We start from the raw sequence: 21,578 nt of genomic DNA on the forward strand, positions 1-21,578 counted from the left end.
GTAGTTGCAAGGAGAAAGTGCAAACTGTTTACAGATGTCACTGGAGATTGGATTGAACCTGAGGCAGCTGCTCTACTAGTTGTGTCATTGTTCCAGCCCCTTAACAATGCCTAATTTCTACTGCTACACACTTAGATGCATAAATAATTATGCAGAACTTCATTGCTAATCTCATTTTGATTAATGCCTTACACTACAATTCACATTTACCAGTTGTAAGTGCATCTTATGCATGCAGAATAACTATCAATATTCTTAGTGACCTGTTAAACACTACTCAAGGGCTGGTGGTAGATTATCTGCAAATTGCAATGGTGCAAAGCTTGATAAGGTTGAGGAACGTAGAAGTAACCACTTTTATTGAGTGTTATATTAATTTATAATTAACTTATGATTTTTTGATAACATCACTGGAAACCAACAGGAAAAATATCATTTTTGCAGCACTCTGAATTCTCCATAGTGACCGTGCAAACAATAAAGTAATTTACATATCTTAAAACAAACAGCTGCATTTTTCACAGAAAACTGTAAGAGTTCCAACTCCAGCATGGAAGTTAGAATAACTTTTAGATTAACTCTTTGATGGTGAAAGAACTCTTATTTGCAGATTTGTACAATTTCAACACTTATGACTTGAAACAGATCCAAACTTAATCGACATGCTCAAGTAAACAGTTTTAAATATAGCTTCGTTTTTTTCCAAGGACACTCTCAGTCTAGATTGTGCTCCCTCAGGATGCCGTGAGTCATTCTTTTAACTGATACATATAAAATCTGCTATTTGGTTCACAACCACAAGAAAATCAAATCCTTCAATGAATTGCGTGTGTTTATATTTTAAAATAATACTCCGAGCTAAAAGTTAATTCTGAACCTAGAAAGTGTGCAGTGTCCACTACTAATCCAGTTTACACTTTCTAGATAAAATTTGTTTTTAATCAAAAGAATATTGCAATGCTTTATTTGATAAAAATCCTAAGCTACAAACATATAATTGTGTTTCATATTACTAAAGAAGTTAAATTCAAGAAATTGCTTTCATATTTTGAAAGATGCTAGATGTTTTCATTGCTTCAATAGTCATCATTAGTTGCATTGCAAGCTGAAGTAAATTGAGTAATAGTTTTTTATTTAAATACATAATTTAAACTTCAAACTTTCATTTGATTTCTGTTGATTATATAAACCGTTTTTACTTCCTCCAATACCACAATTCAAAAATAACGTATTGGCTGAGAATCCCTTTGGAAAACTCAAAATGGCATGATGCAAAATACTTTTTAAGGTGCATTTAGGTATTTTATATGTTAAATACTCTGTGTTCTTCAATGAATGACTCATTGTTGTTAATCATCAGCAAGATGTGACAGGAAATTTAAAGGAGGCTTGACTCAAAAGGAGAGCAGCGGAGACAATTTAGCAGTAAATGATATTTTACTAATAAACAGCAAACTAATAAGCAATGAGAGGCCAAAAAACAAGAGAGAACAGATATTTAAGATGACAAGGCAACGTGGTAACTAAGGCTAGGAGCAACTGGTTGAGTCTGGCTGGTTTGATGGCTGAACATGAACTATGGATAAGAGCTGGGTTTAAATAGGCTGCAGATGATGTGTTGGAAATGAGTGGTGGGTGACTCCTGTTAGCTTGGTGGAGACTGGGAGGAGCCTGCATGTTTAGCTCTGACAAGATATGGACATCACTGGCAATGCCAGAGGTTGTTCCCATTTCTAATTGTCCCTAAACCAGGGAGATGGCTAAGTGACAGCCACATTGGTAAGACCAAGCAAGATTCAAGATTGTTTAATGTTATTTCCTGTACACAAGTATAAAGAAGAGCAAAATAATTGTTACTCTGGATCCGATGCAGCTCAAAAATACACAATAACATAAAGAACACAATAATTTTAAAACACAATAAATATAAATACGCAAGATAGCTTATATACAGAGATTGATTGTATGTCGATAAAGTGACGCTAGGCACAGGAGTGTCTGTACATAAGGTGTCTGACAGGAAATGATAAAGTAGTGGTGGTGGGAGATCTGAAGGGGTGGGTTAGTTGGTGGAGGTGTTGATCAGACTTACTGCTTGGGGAAAGTAACTGTTTTTGAGTCTGGTGGTCCTAGTGTGAATACTATGTTAGCCTCCTCCTGATGGGAGTGGGACAAACAGTCCATGAGCAGGGTGGGTGGGTTCCTTCATGACGTTACTGGGCCTTTTCTGGCACTTATCTATATACGTATACATCCTTGATGGTGGGTAGGCTGATGTCAGTGATGTGTTAGGCAGTTTTGTTTTGACTAGCTGTTGCTGAGCCTCCCTGTCTGCCGCAGTGTAGTTTCCATACCATGTGGTGATGAGCTCGTAGGATGTTCTCTGCTGCATATCTGTAGGATGATGTGAGGCTCTCTTCACCTTCCTCAGAAATTAGAGGTATTGGTGAGCTTTTCTGATTGTGTATAATCTGTTCTTGGACCATAAGAGTAAGATAGATATCTTTCTGGGAAGGACAGTAGTAAAATGGATGGGTCGTTAATGACAATCCATTGCTTATTTTGGTCATCAGTACAGAAACATATATTTTTATCACAATTCCAGATAATCTAATTACTTGAAATTAAATTCCCCTGCTGCTGTGGTGGAATCAAGCCTTGTCTCTGGACCCTCAGCCATGAGTTCAGTAACTTAAGCATTGCACTATTATTCCCTTTATTTTGAAACCAATAATGTAAAAGAAAGAAGACATTTCCAAACCTTTCCTTCTTTGTTTTGACAGGGGATCCCTGCCTTTAAAAAAAATGTTTCAGCTTGTGTGCTACTGCTGATTTAAAGTCACTGTTTGTGTAGTACAGCAAGAACACACACTGTGACGAGAGTCCTTGGTGAGAATAGTTTCGACCCAAATGCTATAGAGTATCCGAAACAAGGACTGACACGCGGTCTCAAACGGGATCAAGAACTGAGCACAAAACCAACAGTAGACAATATCACTAGTAGGCTTGTGATTGAGCACCGAACCCCAGCTCTTTAAATACATAATTCTTGGCATCCAAAACATGATTGCCAATTAGTGGGCCAGTCCTGAACCTTTAAAGAGGTGCGCCAGCTATCCATACTCCGGAAAGTTAGAGCGTCGAAATCTCAGAAGCTGGCATGGTTGGGAGTGTCTTGTAACAGGACCTCCTCCCCTATGGCTGACTCCTGACAGCCCTGGCTGCTCGGGGAGACATTGATGGTAGTCGTGGATGAGAACTGAATCCAATATGTCTCTTTCAGGTACCCAGCACCTCTCCTCGGGTCCAAATTCTTCCCAGTCCACGAGGTATTGCCAAACACCCCGAACAGCACGTGAGTCCAAAAGTCTTCTCACTGTGAAGACCTCTTCCCCCTCAATAAAACTGGGTGGTGATGGGACTGATGGTGGTGTGGCTAAGGGGCCGCTGCAGACAGGTTTTAATTTAGAGATGTGGAAGGTAAGATTGATCTTTAGGGTCTTAGGGATCTGCAAAGTGTAAGCCACCAGGTTTATTTTCCTCAGGCCTTTGAGGGGTCTAATGAACTTGGGCACCAGCTTCCAAGACTCCACTCAGAGAGGTAAATCATGAGTGGACAGCCAGACCTGTTGCCCAGGTTGCAAAGTGGGTCCCTGTCTTCTCCTTGGGTCCGCCTTGGTTTCTGCTTTCTGTTTCGAGTCCAGCAAAATCTCTCTTGCCCTCATCCATTTTTGCTTGCAGCATTGGATGAGATCTTCGGCCGCAGGGACCCCAACCTCGGCCTCCTGTTCTGGAAAGAGAGGTGGAGGATAACAAAACTGGCACTTGAACAGTGACCCCCTGTTCACTGAATGCTGTAAGGTGTTGTGGACGACCTCTGCCACATCAAAAGGTCACACCACTCATCAGGTCTGTCTGAGGCCAGGCATCTTAGGGTACATTCTAAATCTTGGTTGGTTCACTCCATCTGGCCGTTGGACTGTGGGTGAAACCTGGAGGGAAAGCTTGCTGTTGCTCCAATCAGCTTACAGAATGCCCTCCAGAAATCTGATATGAATTGTGGAGCACAATCCAACACAATGTCCATCGGGAATCTGTGGATCCTGAAGAATTTTGGCCATCTCTGCCACAGATGGTAGCTTCTCCAAGGCAATGAACTTGCAGGTTTTTGAAAACTGATTGACAATTAACATGATGCCAGTCTTCCTGTTGGATTGTGGAAGACCCGTGACAAAGGCCATAGAAACATGCGCCCCTGGTCTTTCTGGAACAGGTAGAGGATGGAGGAACCCTTGACATCGGGTTCGGGGTTCCTTGTTCTAGGCACATACCTCGCATGCCTGCACATACTGCCAAACCTCTTTCATCATTCCAGGCTACAAATACCTTCTCCTGATAAACTCGAGGAACTTGGCAATCCCTGGGTGAGCAGCCATTCTCGGTGAATGTCTCCATTGGAGTACCTGGAACCGGATGGAACTTGGGATGAACAGCCGACCCGGAGGACCATTCCTAGGAACTTCCCCTTGCACCTGGGCCTTGTGAACAAGAGCGCTAATTCCCCAATGTATTGGCACTATCAACCTGGTCTGGGGCAAAATGGTGGTTGAATCCAGCAAAATCTCTCTTGCCCTAATCCATCTTTTGCTTGCAGTGTTAGATGAGATCTTCGGCCACAGGAACCCCGATCTCGGCCTCCTGTTCCAGAGAGAGAGGCGGAGGATAACCAAACTGGCATCCTCTGCTCTGAATGCTGTAAGGTGTTGTGGATGATCTCTGCCCACAGCCAATGGTCGCACCACTCATCAGGTCTTTCTGAGGCCAGACATCTCAGGGTACATTCTAAATCTTGGTTGGTCTGCTCCGTCTGGCCATTGGACTGCAGGTGAAACTCAGAGGAAAGGCTTGGAGATGATGAAATCCAAAAATGAAATGGTTGTTGCATGAAATTCGGACTTCTCTAGCTTAAAAATAATGTCCAAGGTCTAGAAGCCTCTTTAAAATGTCCCTGATGTGAGCAATGAGCTCCTCCATGGACTTCCAGAAAATTAGGGTGTCATCTAAGTAGGTGAAGGCGTACCTATGGAGAGTATCTCAGAGCATGTCATTTATTAAGGCCTGAAAGGCTGCTGGAACATTCACAAGACTGTAGGGCATAACCAGGTACCCGTAGTGTCCCGTCAGTGGAATGCAGTTTTCCACTCATTGCCCTCCTTTAAATGGACCAGATTGTATGCACTCTACAGGTCTAGCTTTGTGAGTATTCTTGTTGCCTGGAGTATCTTGAAGGCCGTATTCATGAATGGAAGGGGGTAACAATTCTTGGCCATTATGTGGTGTAACCCCCTATAATCAATGTATGGCCGCAGACTCCCATCTTTCTTTTGTATGAAGAACGAGCCTGTGCCAACTGGTGAGATGGAGGGCCGAATGAATCCCGTGGCAAAAGTTTCCTTTATATCCTCTTCCATTGAGCTTATCTCTGGGCCTGAGAGTGCGTACAATTGACCCGTGAGGGACAATTACCAGGCAGCAGGTCTACAGCACAGTCGTAGGGTCGGTGCGGTGGAAGAGCTGAGGCCTTTCCCTTGCTGAAGACCTCCTCCAAGTAGATGGAAGGGATTTTGACCAGTTTGGGAGTTGCTGTCTCCTCTGGTCCTTCTTTTGAGGATGACTCCTGAGGCAGCTTAGGTGGCAGGGTGATTCGACAGACCTCAGAGTTCCCCTAGGCTCACAAAGCTTATTCGTAGAAACAGTGGCAAAATCAGATTCCAAATTCCCATCTGTATCCTCAGATGATGGCGATGAGGCGTTACAGATGGTCCTTGTCTCACCGGGAATAGGCTTCAAGGATCTGCATATAGGAGTCTTTCCTTTCCTCGACCTGGCGGCTGGATTCCTCAGGGTTAGCTATGTTTTCCAGACTGCTCAGGCATCTCCCTGGTCTTCTCCTGAACTAGAGATTCCCTCTCTCTAGTTCGCATACGGTCCCGACTAGACAGTGTCGGGGCACACACAGTCCCATTGGCTGGGACCGGCTTGTCTGTCCTTGAGGACAGGACTAGGTCTCCAGAAGGCCTCAGGTTCCCTTGCGCTGAAGACCACATCCTTGTTGGCCATTGATCTTGGGAGAGTCTCAGGATTGGAACACCACACCGCAAACAAACTTTCTTACAGTGACCAGACCAAGAGTGATTCTTCCCTCCCTCCAGTCCACAGATGGGTTATGCTCGGACAGCCAAGAGTACCCAAGGATAGGTGGACGAGTGGAGAGTCAGTAATGATCCCCTATCCTCATCTACAACACCACAGTCTGTTGCTGGATCTGCCTAGAACCCAGTGGCTGGCCGTCCAAGATGGTTATGGGATGGAATGGCTCAACTCTCACAGCGATATGTCGAACCGACAGGCTGTTCCTAAATCCAGAAAATGACCCACTGCCCCAGAGTCCACAAAAGCCTTCACCTGTCTCAAGTTCTTACCCCAGGTGAACTCCACCTTCAGTACAAAACCAGAATCCATGGGATTGGGAATAGTGGCTCCTACCATCACAGTCCTCCTGACACTGGACCGTCTTAGCAGTTCTCCAGGTGGCTGCAGCTTCAGACATTCAGCCTGCAGGTGGCCTGCTTCCCCACAGTAAAAGCAGCAACCTTGACTCTATCATTGGGACCTCTCATCAGCGCAGAGTCTAGTGCCACCTATCAGCATGGATTCGACTGGATCTTGAGCAGGCAATAGTCGTGGTCCGAGTTGGGGAGTGGAACTACAGTGCATAGGGACCAGGCTCTGACTGGATCTCTTGGATCTCCTGAAGTGGTCCCACTCTCATTCTGCCAGACAATTATCGAGACGGATGGACTGGCCAATCAGAAACTCTAAGTTCTCTGCTGGCTCTCCCAAGACGAGGGCATTCTTCATCTCGGAGTCCGTGGCCAAGGCTTCCCTGTACCAACCATTCTGCTGGGCCAAGGTCCGAAATTTGATTGTGTAGTCAGCAACCTTGACTCTATCACTGGGACCTCTCATCAGCGCAGAGTCTAGTGCAACCAACCTGCATGGGCTCGATAGGATCTTGTGCAGGAGATGGGCTGGTCATGGTCTGAGGTTGGGGAGCAGAACCACAATGCACTGGGACCGGGCTCGGACCAATTTCCTTTGACCTCTTGAAGTAGTCCCACTTTCACTCTTTCATACGATTATCCAGACTGATAGATTGGTCGATCAGATTGTCTAAGTTCTCTGCTGGCTCTCCCAAGGCGAGGGCACCCTCCAGCTCATCTCTGAGTCCATGGTGGTATAGAGTAACTAGGCCCGCCCCATTCCAGCCATTCTCTTGGGCCATGGTCTGAAACTCAATAGCGAAGTCGGCCGCTGACTGTTCGCTCTCTCGAATCTTCATCAGAGAGATAATGAAGGCCAGCCTACCATACTCCGAAGAGAACTGGGACACCTGAAGTTCAAACACAAATGAGCTTCGGGTGAGGAAGCCGCTGCAAGTACCCAGGCCTCCATTGAATCTCTCCAGGGTTGGAAGATATACAGGCTCCGCAGAGTGACTGACTGGCTCTCCCGGGCAACTCTGACTTCCTTCTTGTGAAAGTTGGTAAATGGCTACCTGGAGGTTGTGTATCTCGAGGCTCTGTCCAGAAATCCTCTCGCTGTGATTGGCCACAGCGGACTAAAGAATCTGATACCCCGCTGCGTCCATACTGGCTCAATCATTCTGTGATGAGAGTCCTGGACAAGGATGGTTTGGACCCAAATGCTGGAGCACCCAAAGCAAGGATTGAGAACTGAGCACAAAACAAATGCTGGATGAGCAACACACATCAAAGTTGCTGGTGAACGCAGCAGGCCAGGCAGCATCTCTAGGAAGAGGTACAGTCGACGTTTCAGGCTGAGACCCTTCCTCAGGACTAACTGAAGGAAGACCACTTTCAAATCTCTTACTAGCTCTTCCTTCAGTTAGTCCTGACAAAGGGTCTCGGCCTGAAACATCGACTGTACCTCTTCCTAGAGATGCTGCCTGGCCTGCTGTGTCCACCAGCAACTTTGATGTGTGTTTCTTGAATTTCCAGCATCTGCAGAATTCCTTGTGTTTACGTTTTTAAATGCTGGACGATATCACCTCAGTTCAGGTGCTCTTTAACTACACAATTTTTGGTGCCCAAAGCACGATTGCCAAATAGCAGGACAGTCCTGAATCCTTAAAGCAACTATCTGTACTTCGGGGAGTTAGAGCCTCCACATCCTGGAAGATGGTGCGGTTGGGAGCATCTCGTAACACAAGCATCATTTAATTACTTATTCTGTCGGTGTTTGTTTTGAATAAATCGTTACTTGGAACATTTGAAGGTCTTCCTTTCTTCAAAAAGGCATCATGAGATCTCTTTTACATTGATGTGAATATGCAGACAGAACCTAAGCTTAACCATCAGCCCATTTGTCTTCATTTTGTAATTTCACTAAATCGTTTATTTTATTTTTATACCTTCTTTACTACCCTGGCTCCTTTTTGTTATTTAATCTATTCGGCACCCTGCTCTATCACAGAGACTCTCATTCTCTCTTCCCTTTCCTACTTTCTCTGCAGCTTTGAATTTGTTTCATTTCTAACTTTTCCCAATTCTGTTGAATGGCCATTAACCTGGAAAGTTACCTTTGTTTCTTTCTCTGCAGATGCTACCTGGTCTGCTGAGTTTTTTCAGCATTTTCTGTTTTATTCTATGAGACATCACCTGGTTCTATTTTGGAATGTTTTTGAATGTATAATCCTGGGATTTAGAAATCAGAGTATGAGCTGATTCATTTGAAGATAGCTCACTCTGAAACCATGGATGCTTTCTTGTTGTGGCTGAGGCACGGCCACCCAGTGCTTCAGTGAGATCCTCTTTCAGTAATATTTTAACCCATCACTAAGCACCTCAGTGCACTAAGGACTGTGCACCCCATATCCCAAAAGACACAATCCTTGCCAGATGTCTCCTATACACTGATCTACTGCCCACCCCAACCCTCCGTCCACTGAAACCTATTGAATATTGAAAGGCCTGGATAAAGTGGGCAAGGAGAGGATGTTTCCAGTAGTGAGTGAGTCTCAGAATAGAAGGAAGTCCCTTTAGAACAGAGATGGGGAGAAATTTCTTTAGCCAGAGTGTGGCGAATCTGTGGAATTCATACCACAGATGACCAAGTTTTTGGGTATATTTAAAATGGAGTTTGATAGGTTCTTGATTAGTAAGGACCATCAAAGCTTATGGTGAAAAGGCAGCAGAATGGGGTTGAGGGGATAATAAATCAGCCATGATGGAATGGCTGAGCAGACTCGATGAAGTAAGTGGCCTATGTCTTATGGCCCAGAATATCACAAACTAAGATCCATTTTACTTGATGTTGTGTTTTAGTCCTCAAATCCAGTGCTTTCTCCACTTTCCTCCCTGTCCCTTTAAGGGCCTCTGCAGACGATCCACTTCCCTCATCTTTCAACTGTTTGACTGCCAAGAGGCCACAGTCTTTATAAGGGATTCTCAACTCCATTTACAGGAATCTTATCACGAAGGTCAGCAGGAACTCCTGCCAGTGTTGATCATATGGAGTGGTGTTCTCTGCTGTCCAATTTGTGACAGGGACTACAATCGGACTGTGGCAGAGGTTGTGGGTGTATGGGTGAGGAAGTTCATTTGAAATACAGACATCCATTAAACTAGCCAATGAATTAATAATCATCACATCAGAAAAGCTCCTGGTCAAAAATAACTGTGCAGGTGCTATTGGGGATCGTGCTGACAATCCGATACCATTCTCACAAAAGAATGTTGAATTTTGTCAAGTAATTATTTTGGGAAAATTGCTCATTTCTCATGTGCTGCTACCATGGAGAACATGTTTTCAAAAGAAAAAATACTCTGAATTATATTTCAAGTCAAGGTTAAGAAAACAAGAGGTAATGGAAGTTTGATTTCCTGAGGGTTTTGTGATCCAACCTCCTCAAGTTAACAGAAAGGATATTAATTGCTTCTGGCTTCAAACTCAGCTTAACATTTCCTTCGTTTCAGTAATTTCCCCATCAATTTATTTTGAGAGTATATCTTGGAGGCAAAAAATTAAAACAAATGATCACATTTTCACAAGTTTCTATTTTGTTAACTTAACCTCCATGTTATATTTACGTGGCCTTTCAAAATTTTCCTTTCAGTGTTCTCACTGTGTCTCTCATGCAACTGTTGGTTTTGGGACGCATTAGTTTCTCACCCAAGTCTTCATTTATGCACCTGACAGTGAGTGTTAGCAAGTTATTTGGCCAAGCTTTTGTTTCATCTTGCTTAACACCCTCAATCCTAGTAGAATTTACAGACAGGGAGGTTCAGAAAAGGAACCTCAGACTGATGGTTCAGTGTAACCAGGTCAGTAGTAACATTCGACTGCCATTTCAGTTACGAATAACTAGCTCCGATTTCCTTTCTTGATTAAAAGTAATCAGTTACCTCAGTGTGCATGCTAATAAGTTCAGTGATAGAAACTGTAGAAAGGTTCTTGATGAAAGAGGAAGGTTGAATTGACATTTGAATTAGCTGAGAGTCTGAAGCAAGTTAAGGAAAATTACTTACTCTTCCAAATCCGTAACCTTTGCTGCCTAGAAGGTCAAATGAAGTTGATGTAATGGAACATCCCTACTAGTCACAATGCACACTGTCCTGACTTGGTAATATGTCAGTGTGTTCATAACTCTCACAGTGTCAAATTTCTAAACACAGGAACTATTAAACTGTTAGGGCTTCAGCAGTTCAAAAAGATAGCAAGTGCAAATGGAGACAGGCAATAAATACTAGCAACATTTAAATCTTGTAATTCAATGAGAAATTGTGAGTGGCTAAATGTTTTGTACAAAAGGTCCCTTGACTACTTGGGTTGTATGAAACTGTCTCCGAGTATAAATTGCACTTATTTTAGGTTGGAGAGATGAGAAATGTGGTAGGAAGAAGATATAACCCATTTCTAACATCAATAACAGGGAAATAGTGGCAGCTTCTATTGCACCAAATCTTGAAAGTATGATTATTACATTTTAAGACAGTAGGTGCTAAAAATGTCTGGTGCTCCCAGGTGGATGTGCTGCTCTGGCAATGCAATCATGAATGACCATTTTCCCTCATGGTCACCCTCTCCCTCTTCCCCACTCCCTCCTTCTCTCTCACCCCCCTGCAAATTTCAGTAAGAACTTGGAAGCACTTGACAATTCCATATTAAACGTATTTCTTGGGTTTGAGGCTTGGTTCAGGGGGAGGGAGAGCCAGTTTCCAAAGAATGAGGGTTGTACCTTGAAATGGGTTGCTGTGGAGAGTACATAGCTGAGGAGAGTTAGGGTTGGTCCTCTGGAGAAACTGGGCCCTGAATTTGGGAGCTGTGATCAGGTAAGTGGCAGGGGAGCAGTCGGTGGTCTAAAATCAAGGGTCTGGGAGATCACTAAGTCTGAGTCTGAAGGATCTGGAACCTATAATTTCAGAACTGTTCCTACTTATGAGTTCCATAATGGGCTTAAAGGTGGGAAAAATTGGTGGTTCAAAGTTCAAAGTACAAAGTAAATTTATTATGAAAGTGTGTAACTGGCCCAAATGATTACTGCCCAGTGGCACTGACTTCAACAATCATGACGTGCTTTGAGTGGCTGGTAATGGATTGTATAAAATCCCACCTTCTAGCTACACTTGACCCTTTCCAGTTTGCCTACTGTTAAAACTAGTTCACTGATGATGCCATATCCCTACCCTCCTCTTCTCCTAGAAAATGATGCCTTATACACCAGAATGTTGTTCATTGACAGCTTGGCATTTAACATGATCTTCCCTCAGAGGTTGGAGGGGAAACTGGCCTTGTTAGGACTCAACACTGTAGCTGGATGACGGACTTCTTGACGGAAAGACCCCGGTTAGTCCGAGTAGGCAGCAACATCTCAAGCTCCATCATGCCGAGCAATGGTGCCCCCCAGGTTTGTGTGCTCAGTTCATTATTGTTTACGCTGCTAACTCATGACTGCACTACAGGATCCAGCTCAAACCATACCATCAAGTTCGCTGATGATGCTACAGTAATTGGCCTCATCAGCAGTAATGATGGGTCAGCATGCAGAGAGGTTTGTCAAATGGTGTGAGAACAACAACCTGACTCTCACCTTGGACAAGACAAAAGAGATGATTGTGTACTTCAGGAAGGAACAGGTCAACCTCTCTACATTATACATCAATGGCTCTGCCGTGGAGATAGTGAAGAGCACAAAGTCCCTTGGCGTGCACATAACAGAAGATCTAACCTGGACCCACAACACCTCCTCATTAGTCAAGAAGTCACAGCAATGTCTACACATTCTAAGGAGACTGGGGCATGCAAAGCTCCCAACCCTCATTCTAACAACTTTCTACAGGATCACCAACGAGAGTCTCCTGTCTGGCTGCATCTTTGTGTGGTACAAAAACTGCAAGCCATCAGACAGCAAGATCCCTACAGAGAACAGTAAAAACTGCCGAGAGGATTACCGATGTCCCCCTCCCCCTATTTGTGGCATTTACCAGGAACGTTGTAGATAATGGGCCTGAAGTATTGTTGGGGATTCCCTCCACCCATCCCACAATCCCTTTGACCCATTACCATTTGGAAGGAGGTACAGAAGCATCAGGACTAGGTCTGCCAGACTGGGTAACAGCTTCTTCCCTCAGGCTGTGACCACCACTACCACCACTGAGGTCTCGTCACTAGGACAGCGAGCTGCTGACTGTTTACCAGTGCTGCACACTAGATGCATTTTGAATTATATTTTATTAACCTTTTTCTGGTAATATTCATTTTATGTGCTGTGTGTGATGTATGCTTTGTGGCTGCTCTGTGGCCTCGAGGAGTGCTGTTTCATTTGGACAGTAAACTTGAACTGTACGTTGCCATAAGCTACCTTTGCATTCATTTTCTTGCAGGCATTTACAGGAAAAAGTACAATATAATTTATGAATATCTGTACATAGACAAAGACTGACAAAAATGCAATGTGCAAAACGAGACAAACCGTGCAATTAAAAAATAATACTGAGTACATGATTTTTAATGATTTGATGGTTAATTTGAGTAAAAATCAAAACTTTGTTGTGGCAAATCTTTTGCTTTTAACTTCTGAATTACTTTGGCATGCAATTCCTGCTGCCAACAGGTTAAGCTGGAAGTACATATTGATCCAGGCAGCATACAGGGAGGGAGGAGGATGAGCCAAGGATGACAATCATTGATTAGGAATGGAAGTAGAGATTTAAGCAATCACAGAGTTAAGAATGAAAGGGAAAGGAAAGGTTGTGATGTGGAAGGGAGATTGAAGGACAAGTGAGCTAATGGTGCAAGGTTAATAGGATGAGTAAACAAATAGAAGTTGTGCCCAAAGACCAAGTATGCAGAATATACAAATCATTATCAGAATTAGTTGAACACAATGCTGAGTCTAGAAACCTGTAAGATGTCCAATATAAGATTCTGTTGAGCTTCACTAGAAAGTTGTACACCATAGAGGTCAGAGTGGGAGTGTGGTGGAGGATCAAAGTGACAGCTAACCAGCGCCCACAGTTTTTTGATTTTGTGTGTGGTCTTATTTTTCAATCATCTTTTAGCACGTTACTTCATGAACCATAATGCACGTTTCACTTCTCACTGTTCTTCAGTTTCTTGGGGTTTTGATATGTGCAGCAAGAATTTGTTTGTGATGTATCAGTTACTTTCTTCTTTGCTTCTTCAATGACGGGGATGTTGCTGGTAAGACCAGGCTGTACCATTCATCTGTAATTGCTTCTGAACTGAGAGGCAGTTACAGACAATGCTGGAGTCACATATAGGCCAGAGATCAGTGAGATTAAAATCAATTTGGGAGACAGAAACACATTACTTTGAAGGAAAATGTGGAGGATAGAAAACCCTTCACTTCAAAGTCACTATATCTGCTGTTACTGCTTCCACTTACTAGGGTTTGCGAATGGTGCACTGTGATCCACCAACCTGCTCAAAGAGCACTGGAAGACCTTGATCTGTCGACATTGGGCAGTACTTGGAGGGCAACTAAAGATACCAAAGTTTTTCAGCCAGGCTTGGCATTGGATTCCAGGCAGCACAGGTGTGGGGAGTAGGGACTAGGAGGATTTAAGTGGGGAGATTTGAAGGACACAGCTCGGGAAAGGGGAACAGAAAATGGGAGCCAGAGGAAGGAATTTTTAGAGGAAGGGGAATCAGAAAGGCAGATGATGTTACAAGGGGGCGTTGGGAGGCGGACCCAAATGCAAGACACAGGCACTGAAGTACTAGGACCAGGACTAGGGTTATCGAGATAGCAAGGTGAGACAGGAAGAAATGACGCTGGACAGAGACACAGGCCCTCTACGAGACTAAGATTCAGGGCCTGGGCAAGGAATTGGACTAGAAACACAGGAGCTGGACAGGGAACTAGGAACGAGGAGCCTGGACTAGGAACATGGAACTCCGGAACCAGAGCCTGGACAAGGACCCGGAACCTGGGTCCTGATTGGGACTCGGAACCGGAACCCGGGTCTAGGCTAGGACTTAGGACTAGGATCTTGGCAAGGACAGGACGAAGTACTCCAGCACAGGACGAGGTATCTCCAGCACAGGACGAGGTATCTCCAGCACTGGGCTGGGCGAGGCACCGGAACTAGATGAGGACACGAAGCTCAGATTTGGACAGGGCTGGAGCACGGCGCCTAGACTTGGTCTTGGAACACAGAGCCTTGGACGTGGACTGGACAAGGTACCCCAGGGTAGGACTTGAATCTTGGACTAGGTTTGGCTCGGCTCTTGGACTCGGCTTGGTTAGGCTCTTGGGTACGGAGCCGGGTCTCCTCCTTGGAGCGCAGGACCGGGACCCTTTCTAGGATGCAGGGCTGGGATGACTGCTGAGGACACTTGCCGAGGGAACTGCCGAGATAAACTGCCAAGGGACTCCTGGACTGGACGAGAACACGAAGCCTTGACTTGGACAAGACTGGAACATGACACCTGGAACTTGGAACACTGGAACACAGAACACAGAGCCGGGACTCCTCCTTGGGAACAGGACTTAGGGCTGGGACTCTTCTTTGACACAAACACTAGACATGCGGACACAAAGAGATAGTTCCAAACTCAACAATAGATAGTTCCTTATCTTGGCGTGGCAAGGCTCCGACCTCACTCCGGTGGTTGAATGTGACGGGGATGCGGGCGAGGCTTCAGGAGGGAGAGGAAGGGAAGAGTCCAGCAGGGGATCCTTGGTTTTAGAGGTATTTATGTGCCAGCCCAAAACGAGAATCAGGTGCCTCAATTAAAGCACCCAATGGAACAAGGGAAAACAGGAAAACCCAGAATAAGGAATCGATGGACTGGACTGTGAACCAGAATGTGGACTTCACGGACCAGACCATGACAGTACCCCCCCCCACCCCCCATGGGAGCCTCCTGGCGACTGAACAGGCGCTCCAGGACTAAGGACGACCCGGGCAGGTGGGGGGGGGGGCGGTATTCAACAGGAGGGAACTCAGGATGGCGAGAGTTAAGCAACAGTGTCTGTGTTGCTTGGTCCATGTATGACTGGGCTGTTCTGTCATAAGGGGGCATTGGGAGCGGACCCAAATGCAAGACACAGACACTGAAGTACGAGGAACAGGACAAGGTTTATCAAGAAAGCAAGGGGAGTCAGGAAGAAATGACGCTGGACATGGACACTGGGCCTGGGCAAGGAATTGGACTAGAGACACGGGGAACTAGGAACGAGGAGCCTGGACTAGGAACATGGAATTCCGGAACCGGAGCCTGGACAAGAACCCAGAACCTGGGTCTTGGTTGAGACTCGGAACCTGGTCTTGACTCGGAACCAGAACCCAGGTCTAGGCTAGGACTCGGGACTAGGATCTTGGCAAGGACAGAACGTGGCTACAAGACAGGACGAGGTACTCCACCACAGGACGTGGCTACAGAACAGGATGAGGTACTCCAGCACAGGACGAGGTATCGCAGCACAGGACGAGGAATCTCCAGCACTGGGCTGGGTGAGGAACTCCTGGGCTGGGTGAGGAACTGGAACTAGATGAGGATACGAAGCTCAGATTTGGACAGGGCTGGAACATGGTGCCTGGACTTGGTCTTGGAACACAAGAACTCAGAGCCTTGGACGTGGACTGGATGAGGTACTCCAGGGCAGAACGTGGCTCTTGGACTCAGCTTGGTTCGGCTATAGGGTACGGAGCCGGATCTCCTCCTTGGACGCAGGGCCAGGATGACTGCCGAGGACACTTGCCGAGGGAACTGCCGAGGTAAACTGACGAGGGACTCCTGGACTGGACGAGAACACGAAGCCTTGACTTGGACAAGACTGGAACACAGCGCCTGGAACTTGGAACACTGGAACACAGAACACAGAACACAGAACCGGTACTCCTCCTTGGGAACAGGACTTAGGGTCAGGGCTTTACACAGAGTCAGGACCTCTCCTTGGGAACAGGACTTAGGGTCAGGGCTTTACACAGAGTCAGGACCTCTCCTTGGGAACAGGACCTAGGGCCAGGTCTCTTCTTTGACATGGACACTAAACATGGGGACACAAAAAGATAGTTCCAAACTCAACGATAAATAGTTCCTTATCTTGGCGTGGCAAGGCTCCGGTCACTCCGGTGGTTGAACTTGACAGGGATGCAGGCGAGGCTTCAGAAGGGAGAGGAAGGGAACAGTCCAACAAGAAATCCTTGGTTTGAGAGGTATTGATGTGCCAGCCCCAAACAAGAATCAGGTGCCTCTATAAGGCACCCAATGGAACAAGGGAAAGCAGGAGAACCTGGAATAAGGAAATGACGGACCGGACCATGACAGATGAGGGATGAAGCTAAGAAAAAGAATATGGGAAAGGCCATATTGCTATGATCATGTACATGTAAAACCATAAGACCATAAGACTTATAGACATAGGAGCAGAATTAAGCCATTCATTGTGCCCCTCAGCTATGTAGAGTACTTCGCCATGTATTCAACCTGAACCTGAGGCTCCGGAGGGTTCCTGTATTGTGGAAGATGTCCTGCCTCGTCCCTGTGCCGAAGACGCCACGCCCCAGCGGCCTCAATGACTACAGACCGGTGGCATTGACCTCCCACATCATGAAGATCCTGGAGAGACTTATTCTGGAGCTGCTCCGGCCTATGGTCAGGCCACACTTAGATCCCCTCGAGTTTGCCTACCAGCCCAGACTAGAAGTTGAGGATGCCATCGTCTTCCTACTGAACCGTGTCTACGCCTACCTGGACAAGCCAGCGAGCACTGTGAGGGTCACGTTTTTTGACTTCTCCAGTGCATTCAACACCATCCGCCCTGCTGTGCTGGGGGAGAATCTGACAGCGATGCAGGTGGATGCTTCCCTTCCCTGGTGCCATGGATTCTTGATTACCTGACTGGCAGACCACATTACGTGTGCTTGCAGAGTGATCAGCAACACTGGGGCTCCACAGGGGACTGTCTTGTCTCCCTTTCTCTTCACCATTTACACCTCGGACTTCAACTACTGCACAGAGTCTTGTCATCTTCAGAAGTTTTCTGATGACTCTGCCATAGTTGGATGCATCAGCAAGGGAGATGAGGCTGAGTACAGGGCTACGGTAGGAAATTTTGTCACATGGTGTGAGCAGAATTATCTGCAGCTTAATGTGAAAAAGACTAAGGAGCTGGTGGTAGACCTGAGGAGAGCTAAGGCACCGGTGACCTCTGTTTCCATCCAGGGGGTCAGTGTGGACATGGGGGAGGATTACAAATACTTGGGGATATGAGTTGACAATAAACTGGACTGGTCAAAGAACACTGAGGCTGTCTACAAGAAGGGTCAGATCCGTCTCTATTTCCTGAGGAGACTGAGGTCCTTTAACATCTGCTGGACAATGCTGAGGATGTTCTACGAGTCTGTGGTGGCCAGTGCTATCATGTTTGCTGTTGTGTGCTGGGGCAGCAGGCTGAGGGTGGCAGACACCAACAGAATTAACAAACTCATTCGTAAGGCCAGTGATGTTGTGGGGATGGAACTGGACTCTCTCACGGTGGTGTCTGAAAAGAGGATGCTGTCCAAGTTAGTCACAGTCATAGTCATAGTCATACTTTATTAATCCCGGGGGAAATTGGTTTTCGTTACAGTTGCTCCATAAATAATAAATAGTAATAGAACCATGAATATTAAATAGTAATATGTAAATTATGCCAGTAAATTATGAAATAAGTCCAGGACCAGACTATTGGCTCAGGGTGTCTGACCCTCCAAGGGAGGAGTTGTAAAGTTTGATGGCCACAGGCAGGAATGACTTCCTATGACACTCTGTGCTGCATCTCGGTGGAATGAGTCTCTGGCTGAATGTACTCCTGTGCCCACCCTGTACATTATGTAGTGGATGGGAGACATTGTCCAAGATGGCATGCAACTTGGACAGCATCCTCTTTTCAGACACCACCGTCAGAGAGTCCAGTTCCATCCCCACAACATCACTGGCCTTACGAATGAGTTTGTTGATTCTGTTGGTGTCTGTCACCCTCAGCCTGCTGCCCCAGCACACAACAGCAAACATGATCGCACTGGCCACCACAGACTCGTTGCATGCCATCTTGGTCAATGTCTCCCATCCACTATATAATGTACTGGGTGGGCACAGGAGTACATTCAGCCAGAGACTCATTCCACCGAGATGCAGCACTGAGCGTCATAGGAAGTCATTCCTGCCTGTGGCCATCAAACTTTACAATTCCTCCCTTGGAGGGTCAGACATCCTGAGCCAATAGGCTAGTCCTGGACTTATTTCATAATTTACTGGCACAATTTACATATTACTATTTAACTATTTATGGTTCTATTACTATTTATTATTTATGAAGCAACTGTAATGAAAAGCAATTTCCCCCGGGATTAATAAAGTATGACTATGACTATGACTATGACTATTTGGCCCATCGAGTCTGCTTCGCCTTTCAATCTTGGCTGATCATTTTTTTCTCCTCCTCAGCCCCATTTCCTGTCCTTCTTCCCGTAACCTTTGACGCCATGTCCAATGAAGAACCTATCAATCTCTGCCTTAAATACACCCAGCGACCTGGCCTCCACAGTTGCACGTGGAAACAAATTCCACAAATTCACCACCTTCTGGCTAAAGAAATTTCTCTGCATCTCTGTTTTGAATGGACACCCCTCTATCCTGAGGCTGTACCCCCTTGTCCTAGACTCCCCCACCATGGGAAACATCCTTTCCACATCTACTCTGGCTAGTCCTTTCAACATTTGAAAGGTTTCAATGAGATCCCCCCTCATCCTTCTAAATTCCAACGAGTACAGAGCCATCAAACGTTCCTCGTATGATAATCCTTTCATTCCTGGATCATCCTTGTGAACCTCCTCTGAACCCTCTCCACTGCCAGCACATCATTTCTAAGATGAGGAGCCCAAAACTGTACACAATACTCAAGGTGAGGCCTCACCTGTGCCTTATAAAGCCTCAGCATCACATCCCTGCTCTTGTATCCTAGACTTCTTGAAATGAATGCTAACATTGCATCTATTTTCCTCACCACCATCTCAACCTGCAAGTTAACCTTTAGGGTATGCTGCACAAAGAGTCCCAAGTCCCTTTGCATCTCAGATTTTTGGATTTTCTCCCTGCTTATAAAATAGAAACATAGAAACATAGAAAACCTACAGCATAATACAGGCCCTTCGGCCCACAAAGCTGTGCCAAACATGTCCTTACCTTAGAAATTACCTAGGATTACCATAGGCCTCTATTTTTCTAAGCTCCATGTACCTATCCAGAAGTCTCTTGAAAGACCCTATCATATCTGCCTCCACCACTGCCGGCAGCCCATTCCACGCACTCACCACTCTCTGCGTAAAAAACTTACCCCGACATCTCCTCTGTACTGATTTCCAAGCACCTTAAAACTGTGCCCTCTCATGCTAGCCATGTCAGCCCTGGGGAAAAGCCTCTGACTATCCACATGATCAATGCCTCACATCTATCAGCTCACCACTCATCCTCCGTCGCTACAAGGAGAAAAGGCCGAGTTCACTCAACCTATTCTCATAAGTCATGTTCCCCAATCCAGGCAACATCCTTGTAAATCTCCTCTGCACCCTTTCTATAGTTTCCACATCCTTCCTGTAGTGAGGTGACCAGAACTGAGCAGAGTACTCCAAGTGGGGTCTGACCAGAGTCCTATATAGCTGCAACATTACCTCTTGACTCTTAAACTCAATCCCACGATTGATGAAGGCCAATGCACCGTATGCCTTCTTAACCACAGAGTCAACCTGTGCAGCAGCTGTGAGTGTCTATAGACTCGGACCCCAAGATCCCTCTGATCCTCCACACTGCCAGGAGTCTTACCATTAATGCTATATTTGACCTACCAAAATGAACCACCTCACAATTATCTGGGTTGAACTCCATCTGCCCAGTTTTACATCGTATCAATGTCCCGCTGTAACCTCTGACAGCTCTCCACACTAACCACAACCTTTGTGTCATCAGCAAATTTACCAACTCATCCCTCCACTTCCTCATCCAGGTCATTTATAAAAACCACAAAGAGTAGGGGTCCCAGAACAGATCCCTGAGGCACACCATTGGTCACCGACCTCAATGCAGATTATTACCCATCAACTACCTCACTTTGTCTTCTGTGGGCAAGCCAGTTCTGGATCCACAAAGCAATGTCCCCTTGGATCCCATGCCTCCTTACTTTCTCAATAAACCTTGCATGGGGTACCTTATCAAATGCCTTGCTGAAATCCATATACACTACATCTACTGCTCTTCCTTCATCAATGTGTTTAGTTACATCCTCAAAAAATTCAATCAGGCTCGTAAGGCACGACCTGCCCTTGATAAAGCCATGCTGACTATTCTTAATCATTTAATGCCTCTCGAAATGTTCATAAATCCTGCCTCTCAGGATCTTCTCCGTCAACTTACCAACCACTGAATTAAGACTCACCGGTCTATAATTTCCTGGGCTACCTCGACTCCCTTTCCTGAATAAGGGAACAACATCCGCAATCCTCCAATCCTTCGGAACCTCTCCTGTCCCCATTGATGACACAAAGATCATCACCAGATGCTCAGCAATCTCCCCCCTCACCTCCCACAGTAGCCTGGGGTATATCTCGTTCTCCGGTGATTTATTCAACTTGATGCTTTCCAAAAGCTCCAGCACATCCTCTTCCTTAATATCTACATGCTCAAGCTTTTCAGTCCACTGTAAGTCATCCCTACAGTCACCAATATCCTTTTCTGTAGTGAATACTGAAGCAAAGTATTCATTAAGTACCTCTGCTATCTCCTCCGGTTCCATACACACTTTTCCACTGTCACACTTGATTGGTCCTATTCTCTCACATCTTATCCTCTTGCTCTTCACATACTTGTAGAATGCCTTGGGGTTTTCCTTAATCCTGCTCACCAAGGCCTTCTCATGGCCCCTCCTGGCTCTCCTAATTTCATTCGTAAATTCCTTCCTGCTCGCCTTATAATCTTCTAGATCTCTATCA

The sequence above is a fragment of the Mobula hypostoma genome, chromosome X1 (assembly GCF_963921235.1).
Source record: "Mobula hypostoma chromosome X1, sMobHyp1.1, whole genome shotgun sequence".
Classification (NCBI taxonomy): domain Eukaryota; kingdom Metazoa; phylum Chordata; class Chondrichthyes; order Myliobatiformes; family Myliobatidae; genus Mobula; species Mobula hypostoma.